The following is an 11,307-nucleotide window of genomic DNA, read 5'->3' on the forward strand; positions in this document are numbered from 1 at the left end:
ATGTTAATTACTATCTTGCTTCCTGGTTTTAAAAGCCATTGTTTCCAAGCTCTTAGTTTAGAAGTGAATAGCTTGTATCAGCTTGAAGACAGCAAGTGTGCAGATGATTAATGCCTGAGTGCTTGGCACTAACTGGGGATGTGTGAGAGGGGTCCAGGCCCTGCCCTGCCACGGGCTCTACACTTGACTGGGGGGAGCAAGTGGCTTTGGACACAGCTCTGCGTTGCTGATGTCCCAGCAATCAATCTCTGTTACCCCAGTTGCAGGTTCCATCACATCCCTCCTATAAATATAAACTAATTTTGGGTCCCTGTTCTAAAATACACGTGTAAAACTGTGTGTGGCTCACAGTTTTTCATAGAGCTTTTTTTTTGTTTGTTTGTTTGCTTGTTGGTTGGCTTGGTTTCTTTTAAAGAGACTTACTTGAGTTTTATGTTGTTGTTGTTAAATCCTATTGTGTCACAATCTGCTGAAGAGATGGTGACTTCTTGTGGAAGGAAGGAAAAGAGAAGTGTACAGCTGGAGAGGGATTCTTGGTCATCGTGAAGAACTTGTTCCCGGTCTAACTACACGAAGGCTTTTGTAACTCTCCTATGCTAGGCAAGTGTAGAGGAAGGATTTCAAGGACAAAAATAAGGCATTTTTTTACACCTGTTTGGGGACATGCTGTTTGAAACTCCAGGTGTTACCATGGAGGAAAATATGGTATGAAAGAAAAGGGATCTGTCTGAGATTCAGAGGGGGCAGCAGAGATGAGAGCCATGGGCAAATGGGAAACAGAAATCACCTTCTAAGTGTTAGAAAGAAAATGACAGCACAGGGACAAACAATATCTTTACACAACAGAGAAAAGGCAGCCAGTGGAGGGACTCACAATGAGAGGTGACATGAGCAAACAGACAGGCTACAAAAATGATTTTTGCAGTGGTGCTCAAAGGAATATTGTCAAGGCAAGATTGTGTTAGTGCTGAAGTAAAGGATGCAGCAAGAACTGAGACCCAAGTTAATGAGCTCCTGGTTGAGGGTTTTATTGTGTAACTGGATAAACAAGTTAGATTTTATTTTTACCTTAAAATAAGAGGTGAAATTTAAGATAGGGGATGAATGTGAGAAGCTAAAGAGAAGCCCACACACAGACTGTGAATATGATGCAAGGTAACAGTGTTATCCAATGGCTTAAGAAAGAACTAGCAGGAAAGACTGGGCTTTGACAAGAAGAGCTCTGTTGCAGTCTGATCACTGATATCTCCTCATGAATTTCTAACCAAGTAGATATTTTAGTTTGGACAGGAAGAGACCTTTTTTGTGCAGAGAGCAGATTCATTGGTTGAGGAAAGAGTATCCAAAATAAGAGGATTACAGGACAGAGGTTGGCAGATCCATATAAATAAGAAGATTTGGTCATGATGCAGGTGGCTGGAAAGCTGGGATGTCTGGGGCTGCCCCGGGGCAGGGATGTGCCAGAGATTCTTGATTCCAGCTGGGTTAGGAGTAAAGCCAAAGAGAAAGAGTGGAGCTACTGCTTTTGAGAAGGGGCCCCAAAACATCAAGGTGAAATGGGATGTATGGCAAGAAAGAAGGCATGGCAGTGCAATACCACTTTAAATTACTGTATCTTATGAGCTAAGAGAAAGAAAAACATACTTGCTCTCTAACTCTCATAACCTGGCATTGTTCATTTCCTAGTTGTGTTTAAGCCAAGCTTCCTATCATGGTGGCTCAAACTTGAAACGACCACCATCTCTGAGAACACAAGGAGATAAAACCTATTTATAGCATTTATCTCCCACCAGGCTGTACAACTACAGCTTTCAAGGGAAATAAAAGGTGGTTGGCCTTCTGTGAGTCAAAGTCTGTTTGATCTTCTTACCTGAGTAACTCTGCAGAGCGCATGCTGTAGGAATGATTGTGTGTCTTTGTATCCTGTGCTACCTTGGAATCTCTGCATCAGCACAAAGAAGAGCAGATTTTCACCCTATGAGAACTGGTATCCTGGCATCAGGCTGAATTAAAATGCTCTTGGGAATAGGTTTTGCTGCAGTCATTTGAGACTAGTGACTGAAAAGGAGGGGAGAAAAAAGCAAATAGGGATTTTGATAAATAGAATTTCAGATCTTGCATAATACCATTCAATGGCAACAGCAGGTGTTTGACAGTACTGTGAACTTCCTCAGAATGGGATCCTGCCAACATGGCCGTGATTCAGTGCAATGATTCAATGACTGCAGGACGGTATCCTGCCAACCAGCCTTCCAGCAGAAAACTGTTCACCCCACTGCAAACACTGCCAGTCCATTAGCATTTCAGATTTAGTCTATCTGCGTGTCAGTAGAAAAAAATTCATCCCCTCCAGGTAATGGAAGTTGGAAGGGGGGGACAAAAATTCCCTTTCCTCCTAGGGAATAAAAGGCAAAATTATTAACTGCAATGTTATCTCTGAGGAGCAACATGGGATATGTTTTTTTTTAAAGCTCAGAGTTTGAAAAAAAAAGTCTTCCTTTTATTCTTCAGCCCTGCTTTTCCTTCCACCTCCAACCGGGAGCCTTGTCAAGAGATTCTCATCAGCTTCCACTTCTGCCTTCTAAACTGTGCAGAAATACTACCAACATCCTGAGATAAGCAAAGAAAGTCAAGGAGCTGTCATTAGCAGTTCCTGTTACAGATATTTTATCAGTTTCTCTCCTGCAGCACCAATGTCTTCCCAATGCCCACACACCAAGCCTCCCACGCTCCTGCAGCACAGTCTTGCCCCTATCAGGAACATTCCCAAGTGCATGGCTCCTGGTGACACTTGGTGGGTACAGAGGGGACTCAGCTGTCACCCTCCAGCCGTGCACCAGCCAAGACACATGACATGAAACCTCCTTCAAGTAAACCCATGGTTAGGGGTGCAGCATGGAGGGAGCATGCACAGTTTGTCTCAGCTCTCCTCTCACTCCATTTTTCTATTGTGTAGCAGAAGGAAAAGAGAGAGTGGAGCTGAGAAGCAATTCATGATGCTGCTACTGTGATCTTTGTTGCAGAACAATGTTCTCATGCTTGCCCAGCTCTTTTAAACCTGCTGTAATATGAATAATGATATACTCGGCTTAAAGAGACTTTGTTAAATACTTTGCCTTTATCACAGGTGCTGTGTAAACTTCGGGGATCAAAATGGACTCTTTGAGAAGTGATTAGAGCAGGAGAGAGGGGTTTAGTGGTTTAAGCACCACATTTGCAATAATTAGGCTCCCTGGAATGATAGGTTCAAATCCTAGCAGGGTTGACTCAGCCCTTCATCCCTCTAAGGTAGATTAAATGAGTTTTCTGTAGTAGGGTCTTTTGGACAAGACCTTAAAAGTGCACAGGCACATGAGTTTTCTCCTTTTACTGCAATGATGAATTTTACAGATTTATAAACCAGAGATTCAGGTTATTTCACATAAACCTAGCTGTCTGCTCAAGCACTCTTTGCCAAAATCTGTCTTCACCATTGCATTGACCATATAGATCTCCTGCTCACCAGCCTCCCTCCCAGAGGGGGTCTTTTGTGGTGAAACATGTAGTGTAGCTTACTACAGTCTGGGACTAAGCAATGCAGTTTGAATGTATCCTGTAACTTAACAAAACCATCAGCCTCTGGTTTTCAGTTAACTCTTTAAAAATTAGTATTTTTTACTACATAGCAAACATTCTCTACATAGTTACATTCTCTAACTTGAAGGTGACTAACCCAGTCATGAGTAAAGCAGAGCATTGGCTATTGTAGTACCATACTCTCTGAGGGAGAGTTAATTCTGTCTTCTTTAAAAAAAATAGGAAAAAAGTTATTTTCCTAAGGTAATTATTGTTACGGAAATAACAGGGAAGGATGGGAGGCATGACTTTTCTTATCATTAATTTGCTCTGTTTAGGAAGCCAAGCTCATTGTCATTGTGGAGCAGTTCAAGACAAACACTCAGAGCAAGTTTTTGGGAGTCCCCTTCAGAGACGGGAAAAGAAGATGAATCATGGAATTCTTTAGGCTGGAAAAGACCTTTAAGATCACTGAGCCCAACCATTAACCCAGCACCACCAAGTCTACCAGTAAACCATAAACTTAAATTCCAATTGGGTTTTGGCCCCTTTTTTTTTGTCCCTGCACAACCTCATGCGATATCCTTGTAGTCCTCCTAAGTTGCTGCCCTTCTTCCAAAGGTAATTTTCTTCTTTAATTTCAGCTGAAGCTCTCTGTCCATCCAGGCTGGTCTTCCTCACCAGCTTGTCCTTTGGCACATGGGAGTGGTCCCCTCCTGCACCTCGAAGATTTCCTTCCTGAAGAATGTCCTGCTCTCCTGGACTCCTTTGCCCTTAGCATTACCAGTCAAAGGACTCTCTCAACCAGGCTCCTAAACAGGCCAATGTCTGTCCCCTGGAAGTCCAAGCTAGCAGTTCTGCCCATCCTCCTCCTCACTTCTCCAACAATCTCTGTCATTTCAGGATTGCCTCACTCACCAGTTGTGTTAGGAACCTTCTAGACTGCTTCCTTTGTGCTGTTTCATATTTCCAGCAGACATCTGATAAGTTGAAGCCCCCTGTGAGATCAAGGGCTAGTGATGGTGAGAGTTTTCCTGGCTTCTTACAGAATATTTCATCTAATTTTTCAGGATCATGCCAGCACTGGGGCCGCTTACCCTGCGACTGAAAAAAGGATATTTCAATCTTACATCCTAGGGCTTCCCTTGGTGCAAACAGAATCACATAGCCAAAGAATATGACTGTGCAGAGAGAGATTGTGAAAGAAACACAAAGGAAGGTTTCTTGTAGTAAGGGACATGAGTAGGGGAGAAGGCAAGTGGAGAAAGGTGCAGAAAAGGAAAATAAAGAGGTTTACAAGACTGCTCACTGAGCTATAGATACCTGAGGGAAGAACTCATGGAGGAAAGAAAATTATGTGAGACCACACAGAAAACAACTATGCAAAGGTGGAAAAAAGGTGAGGGAGAGGAACTGACAGAAAGACCAAAGACACAGAAATTACTAGAAGAAAAAGCATTGCAATTTTCCCTCTTTGATTTTGTTTTCCTAGTGGGGAAGGAATGCAGTAGAAATGCAGGCTGTGCTTAGCAATGAGCTCTCCCTGAGCTCCTGTCCTCTTGCATTTCTCCATGGCCTGGAGATGCAGAGACCCTAGACCAGGCTGGTGCTTTATTTGCCTATCCCAGGTGTTCTGTACATAACTCTTTTCCAACAAAGATAACTGGCTCTCATGCAGTCAATATGGGGGAAAATGAGGAGAGGGCTGCAAGTATGACTGAATAGCAGTTGAGTACAGCTAGCTAATTGCAGCTTCATGTAATCGCTTTCACAGCCGCTATCATAACTGTATATATTTCCAGCTCAATTCGTCTATCTTTTCCGGCCTCCTGTCTTTGCAGCTGCCTCCTCTTCTCTCCTTCCTGATGGCTGCAAATCTCTGCTTATCACCCCTTTTCATGCTGTGTTTTGTCTGTCTCTTTGTGTTCATCCCTGTACCGGTTTCTTGTCTGCATGTGGCAGTTTCTTATTTCCTGGATGTTGTGAGAGACTTTAGTATGAACTACTTGCTTCAGTTAACATGTATGACCTTTTGCCTTATTTTGTTTTTCTGGATGATTTAATTTTACACATGTTTACACTAAGGACTAGTTTTGCAACTAAAATGGTCAATATGGATGGGCAACTGCTATGTGACTCAGTATTAAAACAATTATTTATTTATCAAATTTCTTTTTGTATGAATGTATCCATCCACTGCATGAATTTTTCATGCAAGCTCATCTTGAAAAAAACATTCCCTCCTCTCAGAAAGGATTTGAACTCATTAGGGAATTCCCCCAAATTCTCGTGTTTTTTTCTTTAATTGAACCCCACCGTGTAAGAAGAGCTCTGTCTACAATATTGATTGCAGAAAAACATGCAGACCTGTCAATCTCTCTTTTCCCAAGGCAAAACTCCCCTATTGTCTTTTTCTGCCGGGGTATAATCTTCACAAAGACAGACTTCAAACAATTAAGCTTCTTCCCATTGTATTGGGACTATATGTAGTGCTCCATTTTACATTAACATTTAACAGGTTTCAAGCTTCAGTGATAAATTAGAAATGTTTTTCCTTCATGACAACTGTTTGACAGTTTCTAAAAAATGGATATAAAATGGAAAATTAACCTACAGAGAAAATATCCCTTTCTCTTCATAACTCAGGCTGAGACATGGCATGAATGGAATAACACACTTATTACATTCTGGGCACTGAACATAAAATGCATTGCCTCCCTCTAGTCCACTTGATTTGATAATCTAGTACAATTTAGGTCCCTAATAAATTAAATTGTTCTGAAACTTGGTTCACTGCTTAAACTCTGTGCAAGGTTTAATGATGCCTTACTTTCTTTCAGTATTTTATCTTTGAGATAAATAATTCAGCCTAATAAACCCTGTGATCTGCAAGGTTAATTGACACCCTCAGTAATTCCCAGCTCGTGCACAGCACCTATATTAATTCGTCTGTCTTTTCCAGAGTCCCGTTGTACCACCTAATCTGGGCATCTCACCAGCCAGGTCCCCTGCATTGCCATGAGCCCTAATCATTGCAAACATCACTTCTGCTCCTGAGCAGGCAACTGCCTGAGGTCCACATGCTTGTTCCCTTCCCCAAAGTGGTTATCTCACTAGCTGATTTCCAGGAAAATCCTAGCACAACTGGGAGTAGACTGACACAAAACAAAACAAAACAAAAAAATTGGTGAAAAAAGCAGAATGAAAAAATATTATGAAGATCCACAAATATATTATCTGGGGGATTTATTCACAGGTGATGTGTCCAGCTGTACAGCAGGATGAATGTATTCTTATTAATTATTAAATTGCTCAGATGGTCCTCCTCCCCAAACCTGACATTTATTGAAAAAAAGTAATTGAAAAGGATTTGGCCAGTTCCACTCCCTGTGTTTGAGTGTTATATAACAGACTACTCCAGCCCTCTGCTCCCCCCCCCCCCACCTCTCTCTGTGCTTTCAGGCTAACACACACTTTATTGGGTATCAATAAAACATAAGAATTACTCCCGGTATAACAATAGCACCTCTTTGCAACCTTCAGCCTGCTTAGCTCCCAGGAATAGCGTGCTAATGAGGGTGTGCAGTGTTTCTGGACAGATGCTAGAGTGTTATGCTGGGCTGATAACTGCATCTCTTGGATCAAACATTGTGCTGAGATGACTCATGCCTTTTACTAATTTATAGGAGCAGTCTTCCTTGAAATCCCAATGTAAATATTATCTCCCTGTTCTCTGTGAGTGACTACGGCCCTGAAGTCAACAAAAGTAATGGGCACTCTGTGTGGTGTAACCAGTCTCCAACATATTCCTTTTATCCCCTGGATGAATTTTGGGTTGTTTTGCTTTAGTTTTTTTTGTTTTTGTTGGTTTTTTTTCCCCAGGGGCTGTATGAACACACTGACCACATAGCCTAAAGAGGAGCAAAGGACAGTCTTCAAAGCAACACAAAAAGGCTGAACCTTTGTTTTGTAAAGAAGGAGGCTGAAGCTGTATCACAAGCCAGATGGTTTAAACTCATGTCATTCTCTAACTTAAAATGAAGGTTCATTTACTGTATGTGTTTCCTTTAGAAGACAGTCCCCAAACAGGATGGTATCCTGTTCACACCTGTCAGGAGTGAGGAAATGAGGTTTTTAAAAAGTCAGGCAGAGCTCAGTACGCCGAGTTTTCTATTTTGTCTGAAGAGATGTTTGCAAGTGTTTCTGTCTTCCTGGCTTGTATTGTTTTTTTTTGTCCCTGTGATTACACTGTGTAAGCAAGGTGTTCATGCACTGACATGCCAAGATAAAAATATCAGAGACCCTATTGTAATTTCTAAAGACATTGGGCAAACCTGAGTGTGAAGACATGGCTTGTATCTTCTCTCACTGACATACAGTGCTTTAGCTGAGCACAAAACCAGATTTCCTAACTGCATGAGCAAAGCCATTTTCTCAGTCTGTTTCAAGCACCTTTGCTTGTAGATCAGTGAGCATTGCTGTCCCCAGTGTGACATCACCCCTCAAGCTGAGAGTCCTGCAGGATAGGATGGGACAATTCACCAGTTATGGCCCTCTCCACTGATTCTTAAAGGAAGTCAAATGACAAGCTCAGACCATATGCCAGATATTTAGGTAACTAAAAATAGAACAGAAGATCCCCCAAACTGGAACCGATGAGCAGTGAGCTGTCAGCAGTGTGAAGCTGAGATGTAAAATCTGAAAGTCCCACATCCCATTGCTATCATTAATATCACAAACTGTGACAAATCTGTATGTGCTGCCAGTAGTTTTATAAGGTAAATAGGAATCTCTCTTCCCCCAAGTCTTGTGAGACAGCCATTTCAGGCAGATCCCCTTCCCTCAGGTACTCCAGGCAATCCTCTGACCACAAGCTTGCCATTCAGATTGATTTTAATGATCTTTTTTTTTTTCCACTAGTATGTCCTGAGTGGCAGTGGGGCTGGCACCAGCTCCAGAAGTCAAGATGTTAAAGGACTGAAGTATGTTGGAAAGGACTGACTCATGGCAAAGGGAAGAAGAATGAAACTGGGACCCCCAAAGCATCTTCACCACTACCTACTACTCAACAGCATCTCTGCTGGGTTTGCTTGTCTTCTGAAAACTAGCCATGTGCTGGAGGACATTCCCCAAGGAGCTGCCTGGTCCTGACAGGCTAACTGTCCCAGCATGGCATGGCAATTGAAGGCAGAAGCTCTAAGATGCTGGGTTCAGTCTCTAGGCTGAATAGCTCCCTTCCCACAGTGCAAGTGCAGCCTTGCTCTGTGGTAAATCACAGCTACTCACCTGAAGCTGGCTGCAGTTTGTTGATAGGTAAAGTACTTGTAGTCTATAAGTAGAATGTGTGATTTGCACAAGAAAGATAAACAGTTTCTCCCTGTATAAAAACCCTGCCCAATTTAAAGGTACTGTCATGACCAAAATCAGTTAGATTATTACTGCTAATAATAATTAAAACCTCAAAAAGTAGGTTTCGAGGAAGTAATATTATGCATCTTTAGGAAGAGTTGCTGAAGCTTCCGCTTTGGGAAACTCTGACACACACTCCTATATTTACCACCTATACTGCTCCTTCTCTACAAAAATTCTCAACGAACAAACCTCAGCAAAGAAGCCCCTGCTCAAACAGCATTTTGGAACAATGCCTCAAGGTTTCGGTAACCCTGCTGATGTCATGTGGAACTTGCCCTGGTGTTTGAGGGGACGGCGTGCTGTGAAAATGCCCCAGGGCAGACAGAGGTAACAGGCGAGGTGCTTGTCTTGTGTTACATATCTATCTAGCTGACATGTTTGTATGTCAAAGCTGCCATGACTTCTGAAAATCAGTTTATTATTCCCTTTGAAAGCGCATTTGCCTGTCATCAGGACCTACATGCTAATCAAAATTTCAAAGTTAACCAGAGGTCTCACAATCCCTACTAATGATGAATGGGACAAATGAATGCACATTGAAAAATCTGAATTACTGTCCCTGGCTTTTTTGGACATGCAGTTCACACATAACTCTCCCTAAAGGTAGTATGGACTTTCACAAAAGCAATGGGTGAAGAAGGTAGTAAAACGAGAGTCTGTACTGGAAGGAGGGAGGAAGGAAATGCAGAAGAGGAGCAGGACTGCTATGCTGGGGAATATACCATGATGCATGTACTTGCTCGGGGTTTCGTTTAAAAATAAATCTCTTCCCAAAGAAAACAATGAGATTTTTATGTTTTGACTGACCATAGCCTTGATGCTGTTTCACAGCATGAGAGCAGCATCCTTCCTTAGAAAGACATCAGCTGTCCCAAGTGGCTATTTCTGCTTTTGTAAGTGAGAGAAAGAGAATGAAGTGCCTCTGACAAAAAAACAATGTGGCAGAAGCAATTCCTTTAAATACAGAGAGGCAAAAGAACAGAACTCCATTCATTCTCTGTTTTGTGTTTGTTTGTTTGGGCTTTTTACCATCTAATATTTTACCTCGTATTTATTTATTTTTCCTCTTGAAACATTGCGATTTACAGTAAGAAATCATAAAACTGTAGAGGTTAGAGATGCAAGAAGCCTATTAGATCATCTGCTCCACTGCTCTTGGCCAGCAGAGAATTGCTCCCTATGGTATATTTTCCAATGTTTTGTCCAGCCTTGTTGTAAAAATCCTGAGTGACCAGGCTTCCACCAGATCCTCCAGCAGCTTTTCTACAGCTGAGTGCATCTTGAAAGATTTTCCTACTACTCAGCCTATGGTTTCATGTTGCTAGTTTCACCCCATTTGGCACTTCTGTTTCTGTGTAGTAGTCTAAAGTGTTACCTTCCCTTTGGCATTCCTGTCTTCTGAATCTGTACCTTCTTAGCATGGAGTCACAGAAAAACAGGGTTGAAAGGACCTTTGTTGTTCATACACACAGAGCTTTTAAATCTGCTTTTTAAGGCTGCCTGTCTAGATTCCTGATATATTTTATTGTTTTCCACCCTTCTTTTTCCAATTTGTCCATGCACAGCAACTCCCCCAACTGGGTGTATTATTCCAGATACATTTGCATTAAAATGATGTAGAAAATAGATCTCTATTGCCTTTGATTCAAATTATCAAGGGAACTTCACCCTAAAATTGCATCAGCATTTTTGCAGCCAAACTGTAATGTGCACTTATGTTCAATTGGCCACCCACACTCATTGCAAAGTGTTTCAGTATTCCTGCTAGCAGTTTGCCATTGACTACAAGTGTTTCGGATTTTGCCTCAGGTATTTTTTCATGCTTACAAGTGGAAACTCATCTTGTTATTTTCTCTTGTAATGTCCCCAGACTCAGTAGGTCACTGTGTTATTTCCATATTCTGACTCACCTTTCAGGTCCTCCCAGGCCAGGGTCATCTGTGAGAGCCCTTTGTGTACAGCTCGTATTTCCTATATTATTAATAAGGACACTAAATCACTGTGTTTCTGACACAAACAATGTCATTGTGGTTTTTTTTTTTTACTAGATGACTCTGATGTGTTACCTAGTGCTTTCACCCTTCCTTCAGATTCTTCTTTCTCCTGGAACCATGATGCTGCCCTTTGTACATCTTTTCTATTTTCCCTATTATGCTTTTCTTCAGAGGATTTTATTTTGTTGTTGTTGTTGTTGTTATTGTTGTCTTTCACATTTACTGGGCATATTATTTACAGCTGTATTTTAGTAAAATAGAATTAGAAGCAATGTTCTGGATCACTGAATCCAGATCTCAATTATTTCAGAGAGCTATGCCATGAAATCCCTTTAAAATATTAATT

General features: G+C 41.6%; 1 long non-coding RNA gene across 1 annotated transcript in view; it reads left to right on the top strand.

The window, feature by feature from the left end:
• LOC148224436 (uncharacterized) overlaps positions 1-9,747 on the top strand; it is a 62,922-nt gene extending 53,175 nt beyond the window's left edge. Inside the window, exon 3 of the long non-coding RNA XR_015802609.1 lies at positions 8,476-9,747. This is a non-coding gene — a long non-coding RNA (uncharacterized LOC148224436). The remainder of the gene's footprint in view (positions 1-8,475) is intronic.
• Positions 9,748-11,307: the final 1,560 nt, after the last annotated feature.

Source organism: Sturnus vulgaris, chromosome 3, assembly GCF_052056855.1.
Source record: "Sturnus vulgaris isolate bStuVul1 chromosome 3, bStuVul1.hap1, whole genome shotgun sequence".
NCBI lineage: Eukaryota > Metazoa > Chordata > Aves > Passeriformes > Sturnidae > Sturnus > Sturnus vulgaris.